This window comes from Talpa occidentalis, unplaced genomic scaffold (genome assembly GCF_014898055.3).
Source record: "Talpa occidentalis isolate TD23 unplaced genomic scaffold, MPIMG_talOcc4v2.1 talOcc4.15, whole genome shotgun sequence".
In the NCBI taxonomy this organism is placed as follows: Eukaryota; Metazoa; Chordata; class Mammalia; order Eulipotyphla; family Talpidae; genus Talpa; species Talpa occidentalis.
Genome location: NW_023601543.1, coordinates 33,180,559 through 33,194,188, shown reverse-complemented (window position 1 = coordinate 33,194,188; position 13,630 = coordinate 33,180,559).

Genomic DNA, 13,630 nt, shown 5'->3' with positions numbered 1-13,630 from the left:
AAATAAATAATCTTTTAAAAATAAATAAATAAATCTTTAAAAAAATAAAATAAAATAAAATCTAGATCCATGTAGATTCTCCATACATATGTAATTACATGTGTTCTTTTCTCCTACTAAACTCTCTGATGTTAACTTGGTTGCTTGATCAAACTGCGAAGAACCCAGAGGACTAGGGGGAAACGTTCCTCTCTGCCCCTACATAATCCTACATGTTCTATTTTGTGCATTAAAAACATAACTCTGGGGCCTCCCCTGGTGGCGCAGCGGTTGAGCGCTGGGCTGCAAAGCTGCCCGCAGCCTCTGCAGTGCTGGTTCGATCCCTGGCCGCAGGGGATGGTCCCACATGGCGCGCAGACCTCTCCTGCCACGCCCGCTGCTCCCCTCAGCAGTGTATTTCAGTCAGTCTGCCTGTTCTGTTTCCCGCTCTGGCTCTGGTGAATTCTCTCACCCTCCCCCGCGTCTGACTGCACCCAGTGCTTATATAAATAAATAAATAAATCTTTGAAAAAAAATAAAATAAAAATATAACTCTGAAAAGTGTTCACCAGTTAGCCAAAGGGGACTGTCACATAGTGAAAGTATGTTACGAGCCTTGGCAATGAAGCATCATGTGAAATACCACGTGAAAATGGGAAGTGCAGGCCAACCAGTGTGAGATATGAGAACTAAGTGCGAAAAGAACACATTTCCATATGTGGAAATAATAAGTAACATCTGAGTAGCACTTTCAATTATTCAAGGCACATTTCCAAAGACAAGACCTCTGGGTTGTGCACATGGATTTGCATTATTCTGACCTTTAATTCAATTCATCAAACAATTCTTGAACTCTTAATTTGTGCCAGGAAAACCTTTGTGGATATTTCAAAGTGCTATGTAGATTCTGAAAGACTCAAAAATGAATCTCAAATATCGCGTGTAAGTGATATTACAGATAAACAGACACTCTCATACATTACTGATATGATAATAGAGTATTGGCACAAATTTTTGTAAGGCAATTTGTCAGTGTTTGTCAAGATTAAATGGACACACTTTTGTCTCATAATTTCACCTCATATTTTTTCCTGTGGAAACATAGCCACACTGTACAAACAGATATATACCAGAATGTTCATTACAGCAATGTTTGCAGTGATGAAAACTTGATAACAGCTTAAACTTTCACTATGTGGCAATGATTAAATTCTGGCAATTCCACGGTTCGAATTCTGTCCGCTCATAACAAAGAAGGGGGTAGACGCAGCTTATGCTGAATGAAAAGAGGTAGTTGAAGAACAAAATATACAGGATGGGGCTATGAGGAATTGTTCAAGATTTGGAAATAAGGGCATAGTGGGAGGAATAATTCACCCCCTGCCCCCCGCAAGATCTCCATGTCCCAATGCTGGCCATCTTGTGAATTTGTTACGTTGCATGGTAAGGAGACCTAAGGGGGAAGGGGAGTTTAGTTTCTCTTCAGTTATCCTTGAAATGGGGAGATTTCCCTGGTTTATCTGGGTGTGCTAGAAGCAGTCATCTTTCTAAGTGGCTCTAGGAAACTAATACAAAAGATGATTACTTGAAGCTTAAATTTCACATTAAGAGCATTTTCTAACAGGCTTATCTGAGGGTCATCTAACTCTCTAGGTCTAGAGAATTATAATTAAGCACAATTGGGTAGGATTCAATCATTTTAAAATTTTGTAAAACTGATAAGATGCAATGATACCATTTTCTTTCCACCTAAACAAAACACTATGATTTTGGTTCTCATTGCCCTGTAGGACATTGATTCTAACTTATTAATACTATTTCAGCATTCCTTTGTTTTTTACAGATTACAAAAAATGTAGTTTTTATAACCTCTTTTCAGTTAACTTTGTCTCCCTGTTTTCTTCATGAGTTAAAATTCAATTTTGACACATGCTCACTCTCTATTGTATGAAAGTTTTCAAGACATTTTGAGAATCATATTTTAATGATTCCATTTTTGTAAAAACAGAACAAAAATGCAATGGGGGGAGCTGGAAGAAAAACTCCACACTCTTTAGAGCAGTTCCTTGGTTGGGGAGGTGGGGAAAATTACAGGTAGTTTGCAATATTTGAATTTTGTATCACATTTACATGATATTTGTAAAATATATTACTTTAGAAAGTTTGTGTGAAAAATGATTCGTCCACACTATCTTCAATACATTTCAGACCTGGTTGAAGGGAGAGACATGTCCTGCATACTGCTGACTGAGAAATGTAAAGCAAGTTATGATAGGTGCCCTTGAAAGGAGGGTATCTTTTGCTGAGTGCTTATTAGATATCAAAGTCCATGTTGGATCATGTACATAAACAAATTTAATCATCATAACAATCTTTGGAGTTAGATGCTATCTGTCTCCACTTTTCAGATGAAGAAGCTGAGGCTAAGAGGGACTTGCCTGACGTCACACAACTGCTAAGGGGGAAAAGCCAGAATTTAAATCCAGGTCTTTCTGATTCCAAATTTCATATTGTTTCCATTCTACCACACTGTCTTCCACAGATGATTGGGTAGGATTACAGTCAGCAGGTATCTTAACTTTGGCAACTTAGTTGGCAAGGATATGGAGAGAAGGGAGCTCTTATACACCTTTGGTGGGAATGTAAATTGGTACAGCCATTGTGAAAAGCAGTATGGAGGGTCCTCAAAAAATTAAAAATACAAATTTCATATGACCCAGTTATCCCACTTTTCGATATTTACCCAATGACTACAAAAACACTAATGTGAAAAGATGTATGTACCCCATGTTCATGGCAGCATTATTAACAACAGCCCAAGAATTGGGTCCCACATGGCGTGGCAGACCTCTCCTATCTCGTCCGCTGCTCCCCTCCGTAGTGTATTTCAGTCAGTCTGCCTGTTCTGTTCCCCACTGTGTCTGGTGAATCCTCTCACCTTCCCGTGCATCTGGCCTATACCCCAGTTCTTGTATAAATAAATAAATGAATGAATGAATGAATGAATGAATGAATGAATAAATCTTTAAAAAACAACAGCCCAAGAATTGGAACTAACATAAGTGCTCATCCATAGTGATTGGAATACTATTCACTTATAAAAGAAAAATAGCGGGCCTCCCCTGGTGGCGCAGCGGTTGAGCGCTGGGCTGTGAGGCTGCCCGCAGCCTCTGCAGCGCCGGTTCATTCCCCGGCCGCCGGCAAGGGTCCCACCAAAAAAAAAAAAAAAAAAAAAGCAACTCCACTCCTAGGTATTTACCCAAAGGACACAGAAACATCAACTCCAAAGAGCACCTGCACCCCTATGTTTATAGCAGCACCGTTTACAATAGCTAAGCTTTGGAAACAACCCAAATGCCCAAAAATAGATGACTGGATCAAGAAGATGTGGTACATATACACCATGGAACATTACTCAGCAATCAAAAAAGATACTCATGCAATTTGCAGCAACATGGATGGAGCTGGAAGGGATCATGCTCAGCGAAATAAGCCAGAAAGAAAAAGAAAATTCCGGATGGTCTCACTCATAGCAGGAATTTAGAAAACCTAAATAAGGGACCGGGAAAAAAGACTAATTGCAATAAAGTAAAAATCAAAATCAACAAGTAACTATAGACCAGAGACACACTACAGTGGGGGTGGGGGGAGGAGAAGAGGGATTAGGGTCAGACAAAGGGGGTGGGAATTGTATGGGGAATATAACCAAAATGAAAAGCATACATTATGCAAAAATGAAAAATGATGTAAGATTTATATAAAATAAAATAAAAAAAGAATACTATTGAAACATTGGGAAAAAAAGATGAAATGTAGGCATCCCTGATGATGCAAGAGGTTAAGCACAGCACTGTGAAGCTGTCCGCAGCCTCTGCAGCATGAGTTCGATCCCCAGCCATCCAGGCAGCTACTGACATGGTGCAGCAGACCTCTCCTGTCTCGCCCGCTGCTCCCCTCAGTAGTGTAGTTCAGTCAATCCACCTGTTCTGTTCCCCACTCAGGTCTCTGGTGAATCCTCTCATTCTCCTGCATCTCTGGCCCCCAGTTCTTGTATGTATAAATAATAAATCTTTTTAAAAAAAATGAGATCCTGTCATATGCAATAACATGGATGGACCTGGAGGGTTTTATGCTTAGTGACGTAAGTCAGACAGAGAAGTGAAGTGAGCTCAGACAGATTGAGCTAAATAAAACAAAAACTAAAGTGTAAAACAAACAAATGGAGAAAGTTCACTCACACATAATGCAGAAGAGAATCGACAAGAGGCCCCTTCTAATATTTACTCAAACTACCCAGTGATTTAACCTTCTCTATATGGTTTTCTGTCCTCCATGTGCTCATTCTTGGCTTTCTTGACTCATTTGGCTCTGCTTCTCTATTTGCCAACTTCTGCCTGCCTCACCTGACTTTCCAATTTCTTCTTTCCCATTGGATTGACTCACTTGCCAGAGAGACATTCCTCCCAACAACTCAGCCTTAGGTGTCCTACTAGCCAAGCTCCCTTGTCTTCCAGCAAGAAGAGTGGAATGGCACAGGGATAGACAGGTCAGAAAGCTGGAACTTCCCTGGGAGTGGCATGGAAAGAATTGTGTGCTCACGGTGCCAACAAGGAATTCAGCATGGGAGCAGGAAAGGTGGCACTTATTTAACTGAGAGAGAAGTTGAATTTGGAGAGGCCAATAACAGATGTATCCTGGCCTGGAAACCAGTGGGGCGTTGGATACTGATACAGGAACAAAGGTTCTATTGCCTCATCATTGATGCCTGCTTTCTCTATAATACCTGACAGTGTCAGGCAATGAGATATAAACAATATGCCATGAGAACACTGAGGAAAGAGATTCAGTCTGGCTGGGAACTGTGAGATTAGGAAAGCTATGGAAGATGTGAGATTTAAACTAAGTCTTGAAGGATAGATAAGTAAGGTTGCCATAGGCGGTAGATGGGAATGCATTTTAGCAGAGGAAACATTACCAGCAAAGACACAGGTAGTAAGGCACGTGACCTATTTGCTCACTGAAAAGCAACTAGTTACAGTGTAGCTGGGTATAGTGTACATTAAAGGTGAGGCTCAGTGAAACACCTAGAAGGGAAGGCTAGGAGGTGGGGGAACACAGAGGTTCTTACATATATTGGCAAAGAATCTTGAATTTGAATCTGTCAGCAATGGGGAACCATTGCAAGCTTTCGGAAATTATCGTAGAGAAAAATTAACATCCTGGGGGTGATAGACAGTTCTATGAATTTTAACACGTGTAGATTTGTGCAAACATCACGGCAATCAGAACACAACAATTCCGATATCGCAACGGTTTTCCTCGACCTACCCCTGTACAGCATCCCCTCTCCATACCCTGTTCTCTATCCCCACAGTTTTTCACTTTTGAGAATGTCACATAAATGGAATCATACAGTACATAACCTCTTGCACTGAAGGTTTTTGAGCAGAGGAGTGACATAGGGCTATTTCAGGAAGATCACTTTGGTGTGTGTGAGAAGGCTGGATTAGATGAGGATAAAACTAGAAACCAGAAAAGCAGCTGCAGGAGTTCAAACCAGAGATGATCATTCTTTTGGCACATGTAGTACACATTTATTAAAAGGCTGATTGTAATTAATGAAACAGCTATGGGAAGAAAATGAAACCAAACTGGGTCATGTTTACATATCTATTGATATATTGTTTTGATATACTTTGTATTACCACACAAAGGATATAATAATACATACACTGACAAGCAACAAAGGATATAATAATACAGACACTGACAAGCAACAACAACAACAAAAAAAACAGGCCACAAAAGAACACATATACCATAGTCCAAATTTTATTTCTTTTAAAGACATGCATGCATATTCATAGAATAATGTCTGCAAAGTTTAAATGTACATTAAGATCTTAATTTGTTATTGCTGCAAGGTGGATTAGAGGTGATGGTTTTCTTCTTCATAATATTCTACATTTCTAAAAGCCCTGCTTTCTTCCCTCCAACTCCCCCTTCCCTACTCTGATGTCTGGAGAATAGGTAAGATATGGACAATTCTTTTGTTCCTTTGTATTAGTTGATATAATTCTAGCATACAGTAGACATGGCAATTTTTAACCAGTTTTTCTTTTTGTGCTATTGAAGTACTATAATGAGCAACTGGACCAGGATCACACAGCTAATTAAGGGCAAACCAGAGTGAAATACAGGGCTCATGCTATTTTTCAAAAACTTTTTAATTATAAAAATGTTCAGATGTACACAAGAAAATAATAAAATGTGCTCCGATATAACAGCACCCAGCCTCAACAAATGACATTTTGCCATCCTTATTCCATCTAGTCTCCAATCCTTTTTTCTTTTCATGTGGCTGGAGTATTTCAACAAAAATGTCACAGTAATTACTTTGGAACACAATCTATAACTGAGAAGTACATCAAGAAATACACATAACCGCTATGCTATCATTACCTTCAACAAAATTAACAATAGTGCCTTAATTCTCAGTCTGTACTCAAATTTTCTCAATTGTTTTCACGTTGGTTTGTTCAAATCAGGATCCAAACAAGATCTACCCATCCCACTGGGTTAATAGAGCTCTTAAATCTCTCATAACAGTCCATCCTTCCTTTTTTTTTTTTTATCCTTCTTTTTGATGTCACTGATTTATTGAAGAGACCTAGTCCTTTTTTTTTTTTCCCTGTAGATTGTCCTGCACTCTAGGTTTGGCCATTTGCTTCCTTGTGACATTGCTTAACTTATTCTTCTGTTTCACATATTTCCTATGAACTGATTAATCTAGAGGTTTGATTACACTTAGTGTCAATTTAGAGGATACGTGGTAGATGGTGTGTTGCACTTCCTACTGCATCACATTATGGAGTATATTATGCCTGCCAATCTCATAACTGATGCTAAGATTCAGCCATAGGTTTAGATGATGCCAGTATATTCCTCACCCTTACCCCCATTATAAAATCTCCATCAAACATGTACCTAATAATTATTATTTAGAGCCATTATTTTATTCTGGAGTTGCAAAATGTTGATTTTCTAATGCTAATATTTCTTCTAATTTTATTTGCTGGAATTCTATTAATAAGAGTTTTCCCTCATCGATCATTTGCTTACTCTGGGGGAGAATTTATACAGGAAAGGCAGAATAAATGCTTCATTTTTTTCTCTTTACTGTTTTCTGAGCGATAAGTTGATGCTTTAGTTATCCCCAGTGGTGGTTCACAAAGGTATTTTTGGTTGGTTGTTTTCAGAATCATTATGAATTCATATATTTTTGAATGTTTGGTGTGCTTGAGTCATTCTTTGTTTGATAAACCATTTGCTTTAGACTAGTTTTAGATTTACAGAAAAATTGCAAAGACATTACAGAGTTGTCATATACCCCTCACTCAGTTTCCCCTATTTTTTAATTATTTACTTATTTTATTTTAACATTTATCACTTTTTAAATTTTTTTAAACAATATTTCTTCCCCCCACCCCCTCAGATTGAGTCCCCATAGAATTTCCTTCCTTGAGGCACCCATGCACCATCACCACAGTCCCCTGTGCTCCTCCCTCCCTCCCTCTGATCCCTCTCCCTCCTCCTCCCCTGCAGGATGTCTCTGGTTTATAATTGTCTGTTTTTGCTTTGTTGTGGTTTGTACTGTTATTCTTTTTTGACACTGATGTCTTATTTGGTTCCCCTATATTCCTGCTATAAGTGAAACTATCCGATATTTTTCTTTATCCTTCTGACTTATTTCACTGAGCATAATTCCTTCTAGTTCCATCCACGTTGTGGCAAATGGCATGAGTTCATCTTTTCGATTGCTGAGTAATATTCCATTGTGTATATAGACCACATCTCCTTGATCCAGTCATCTATTTTGGGGCATTTGGGTTGTTTCCAGTTTTTACCTATTGTAAATAGTGCTGCAATAAACATAGGTGTAGAGGTGCTCTTTTGAATCACTGTTTTTGTGTCCTTTGGGTAGATCCCTAGTAGTGGAATTGCCGGATGGTATGGTAGCTCCATTTTTAGTAGACTGAGGAACCTCCAGACAGCTTTCCACAGTGGCTGGACCAAGTTGCATTCCCACCAGCAATGTAGGAGAGTTCCTTTTTCACCGCATCCTCACCAACATTTGTTGTTTGTTTTTTTGATATGTGCCATTCTCACTGATGTAAGGTGGTATCTCAATGTGGTTTTGATTTGCATTTCCCTGATTATAAGGGATGCTGAACATTTTTTCATATGCCTGTTGGCCATTTGCATTTAAACACCTGGGATTACATCAAACTGAAAAGCTTCTGTACAGCAAAAGAGACATTAACCAAAACAGAGAGACAACCCACTGATTGGGAAAAAATCTTTGCACTCCATTCAACTGGTAAAGGACTGATCACAAAAATATACAAAGAACTCACACGGCTCAACAAAAACAAACAATCCAGTCAAGAAATGGGCAGAAGAACTCAAAAGACATTTCTCCAAAGAGGAAATGCAAATGGCCAACAGACATATGAAAAAAGTTTTCCCTATTTTTAACATCTTGCGTTACTCTAATACAGTTCTAACAACTAAGAAAGCAACATTGGTATATTGGTATTAAACTCCATAGTTTATTCAGATTTCACTAGTTTTTCTCTAATGCATCTTTTCTGACCCAGGATCCTGTCCAGGATACCACATTACGTTTATTTCCATGCCTCATTATCTTCCTCTAGTTTGTAACAGTTTCCCAGACTGCTTCCTTCTGATGTCTTAGTTCTGAGAAGTACCGGTCAAGTATTTTGTAGAATGCCCCTCATTTGGGATTGTGTGATATTTTTGTTTTGATTAGGATGGAGGGAAGACCACAGAGGTAAAGTGACCTTCTCAACCTATCATATCAAGGATACATACTGTCAACATGACTTATTACTAATAATGTTGTATTGCTCACCTGGTTGAGGTAGTGTTTGCCAGATTTCTCTCCTGTAACTTTACTCCCTTCCCCCCACATTGCATACTCTAGTCTTTGGTAGCACATCACTAAATAATCCACATTCAAGGGGTGGGGGGGGTTCATTTCCACCTCCTTCAGGAGACAGTATCTACATAAACTATTTGGAATTCTCCTAATGAGAGATTTGTCTATTGTCCCCCATTTATTTATTTGTTCAATTGTTTATACCAAGGATATTTACTTTATACTTTGGGTTATATCCAATCCTATTTTATTTTATTTATTCATAAATAAATTCGTATCATGATTTGTTACCTTTGCTAGCATGGTTAGCAAAAATTTTCTGTAGTGTTTAGCTGGAAGATATTGTCCACAAGTTTTTTTTTTTAATTTTTTAAAGATTTATTTATGCATACAAGAATTAGGGTAAAGGACAGACGTGTGGGGGGAAGGTGAGAGGATTGACCAGAAACAGCATTGGGGAGCAGAAAAGGCAGATCTACTGAAGTACACTGTTGAGAGGAGCGGCGGGAGAGACAGGAAAGTTCTCATGCGCGGTGTGGGCCAGCTCCCTGGCCAGGGTTCCAACTCATGCTGTTGTGACTGGCAATAGCTTGATAGTGCTGTCTTTAACCCCTGCGCCACCAGAGATGCCCCGTGTCTACAAGTTTTCTATCCCGCTAGCTATGTTTTGCCTAGTCTATAGTTTAAGACAACAGACTTTTGCTAGAGCTTATTTTTGCCTGTGCCCATTGGTGTTTCTAAGTTGCAGCCTTCTTTTGCGCCAAGTCTAAGATATATGAGGCTAAAAGGAAACCCAAAGAACTTACTACCATGTAGTACCTAAGTCACTAGCTTGTCTGCTTTCTAACCTTCACAGTTCAGAGGCTTTTTATGTTATTTTAATGTCCAGAGTTTTCAGTTGTACTTAATGGTAGGAACAGGGAAAAGCTTGTCCACTTTGTCTTCCAGAAACAATTTCACCAATTGACTTTTGTATATTGACCTAACATCCCTACGATGTTGCTAAACCTTGTTAGTAGTTCTTGGAGTTTTTTTGTAGATTATTTGGGGTATTCTAGTTTCATTTCTTCCTTCCCAATCAGTACATTTTCAAAAATTCTTTGAAGGATTTTTACATAGTTTAATTATTGAAATGCCATATCACTAAAAATGTCTTCCCTTTTATTTGTACTTTTAAACTTGTCTATGAGGGCCTCCCCTGGTGGCGCTGAGGGCAGCGCTGTGAAGCTGTCGGCAGCCTCTGCAGCACCAGTTTGATCCTGACCGGCCAGCGTGGGTCCCACATGGCGTGGCAGACCTCTCCTGTCATGCCTGCTGCTCCCGTCAGCAGTGTATTTCGTCAGGCTGCCTGTTCTGTTCCCCGCTCTGTTTCTGGTGAATCCTCTCACCCTCCCGTGAATCTGGCCTGTACTCTGGTTCTTTTTATTTTTAATTTTTTTTAAGATTTATTTATTTACTTATACACGCACTCAGTACAGTCAGAAGCGCGGGAGAGTGAGAGAATTCACCAGAGCCAGAGCGGGGAGCAGAGCAGGCAGAAGGACCGAAGTACACTGCTGAGGGGAGCAGTGGGCGGCAGGAGAGGTCTGAGCGCCATGTGGGACCCTCCTCCGGTGGCTGGGGAGCAGCCGGGGATCAAACCGGCACTGCAGAGGCTGCGGGCAGCTTCGCAACCCAGTGCTCAACCGCTGCGCCACCGGGGAGGCCCTGTACTCCGGTTCTTGTATAAATAAATAAATAAAAATTAAACTTGTCTATGATGTCTATGAATATGACCTAAAAAACCCGTGGGACACCAGCAAGGACATTCCATCATGGATGAAGAGGGAAGAAGAAAAAGAAGTATGTTTGTATCAATATGCTTCTCTCTTGGTGACATCATAATTCTCTTTGTCTTTTGACAACTTGACCAAAATGTGTGTATATCTGAGTTTATTCTGTTTGGAGCACATTGTGCTTCTTGGATGTCTTTGGTTCATTTCTTTCATCAAACCAGGGAAGTTTTTTACCATTTCTTTTTCAAATATTCTTTTCATCTAATTAGATTACTAGGGCTGCCATAGAAATTACCACAGATTGGGTGGCTTCAACAACAGAAACAACAGAAATTGACTTTGTCACAGTTCTGGAGGTTGAAAGTCCAAGGTCAAGTCCAAGGTAGAGTTGGTTTCTCTTGACGTATCTCTCTCTCTCTCCTTGGCTTTCTGCTGGCCACCTTCTTGCTGTGTCTTCACTGGCCTTTTTGCTATGTATGCATGCTGCTGGTAGGTCTCCTTCTTATTATAAGGTCTCGAGTCCTATTGGATTAGAGCCCCATCTTTACTGCCTCATTTTAACTTAATGAGTTCTTTAAAGACTTTATCTCCAAATATGGTCACATATTTGGACTGTATGTAGAGACTTAGGTCTCTGGATGTAGAGACTTAGGTACTGGATGTAGAGACTCCAACATCTGAATTTGGGAAGGAACACAATTCAGCCCAAAACATGCTTCTTTTCTTCTTCCCTCTTCATCCATGATGGAATGTGCTTGCTGGTGTCCCACAGGTTTTTTAAGTCATATTCCTTTTTCTTCCTTCTTTTTTCTTTCTCCTACTTAAACTGGATAATTTCAATTGTTCTGTCATCAAGTTCGCCAATTCTTTCTTCTGCTTGCTTAAGCCTGCCATTAAACTTTGCAGTGGATTTTCATTTCATTTATTTTTGTTCTGCAGCTCCACAATATCTTTCCTTTTCATTGTTTCTCTCTATTAATTTTATATTTCCTAGTTGGTCAACCTTTACTTCCTTTAGTACTTTTGGCCATGATTTTCTTTAGTTCTTTATGTTAATATTTAAGACACTTGATGTCAATTCTTTGTCTAGTATATCCTGGGCTTTCTCGGAAGCAGCATTTAATAATTAATTTCCATTTTACTATATGGAACATATGTTCTTGTTTCTTTGTATGCTTTATAATTTGTTGTTTAAAACTGGATATTTGAATATGGTGACATATATTCTGGCACTCACAGCCTTATCTTTCTCAAGGTTTTGTTATTGCTATATACTATAGAATGTTGTCTATTTAGTGACTTTTCGAAACAATTTGTTTAAATTCTGCTTCTTTGTCATGTGTGACAATTTGAAGTCTGTTTTCTAATAACTTAGTGGTCATCTAGTGTTTTCACAGAATTTTCTGTTAAATTCAAAAAAAAGAAAGAAAGTAATATTTTCCTAAACATTGTAGATTGGATTTTTTCTGGGTGGTTGGGGGTGGGGGGCGGCTACTCCTTCAATACTGAGCTAGGCATTTAAAAACTGTGCTTCAACTTTCACTTCCTGCTTGTGTAGAGTTTGAAGATCAGATATTAGTGAAAGCTTAGGGTTCTTGAGGACTTTTCAGAACATGTGTTCAGCCCTGGATATGTGGAGTGCCTCCTTGTTTCCTTGGTATGCACAAGAACTTTTAAGTCCCTTATTCCCCCATGTACCTTATTTCACAACCTTTTCTTTCCATGTTTTTCAGTCTACTTATTGCTTCCCCTAAATGGTATTCCTTGTCAAAGGCTGCTGTGACCAATACTCTCTGAACTACCTTAGTTCTTGGGACACTTAAAGTAGGGCAAACTAAGCATGCCTTTGTGACCATTTAGATTACCTCCGGGGGCCTCCCTGGTGGTGCAAAGGGTTGAGCACAGCACTGTGAGGTTGTCTGCAGCCTCTGCAGCATGAGTTTGATCTCCAGCCGGCCAGGAAGCTACCCACATGATGCAGCAGACCTCTCCTGTCTCACCTGCTGCTCCCCTCAGCAGTGTATTTCAGTAAATCCACCTGTTCTCTTCCCCATGTTGTCTCTGGTAAATCCTCTCAACCTCTCCATACCTCTGGCCTGTACCCCAGTTCTTGTATGCATAAATAAATAAATTTAAAAAATAGATGACCTCCAGGGAGGTAAAAATACACATTCACAGTTCTTTGAGAATAAGGTCTATATTGTTTCCTCTGGTCCAAGTAATGTACCTGGTTTGGGTTGTTATCTTCATAATCTGTTTCCAGTATGGAAGTAAGGGATGGAGTTTGAAGCAGATTACTGAACATGCCACAGTCCCCTCTTACTGTAATGCAGCAGCTTCTTTCTTCATAAAGCTTTCTCTTGGTTGGTATAAGTTTTTGACTAGATTCCAGAGTTCCTGGAATATTAATTCTGCCAATTTGCCAGCTTTTTAGTTGCTTTTGTGGAGGGCCAGAGTCCTGGATTTACCTATTCCACCATTTTCAGTACTCTCAGTTTTTAATTTTTATAAGGATGGAATTGCCACTTCCAAGCTCTTAATGTGCCTGAACTAAAACCAGATGTCTATTCATTATCTTTTTATGCACAAATGTTCTCATCATTGACCAGTGAAACACCCTGCAAAATGACTCATTGTCCTTTTAACAGAATTCCAGTAATTTTCGATAGCTTCCTTGCTTTCTGCTATGAGATATCTCAGGCTCATCTTGCAAATCTACTGACTCAGACCCAGATAACCATTTTTCCAAAGGGCTCTGGTTCCTTTCAATGGAAAATGGTATTTAAATACCAAAGCCAGGGTGCCAAGGGTATTTGTTGCTGTTGAATTGTCATTGCTTCCAGGTTTTTCAGTGGATAGAGTCATGAAAAAGAATTTTAATGAATATTATGAATTTGTGATATTTAAAATTTAA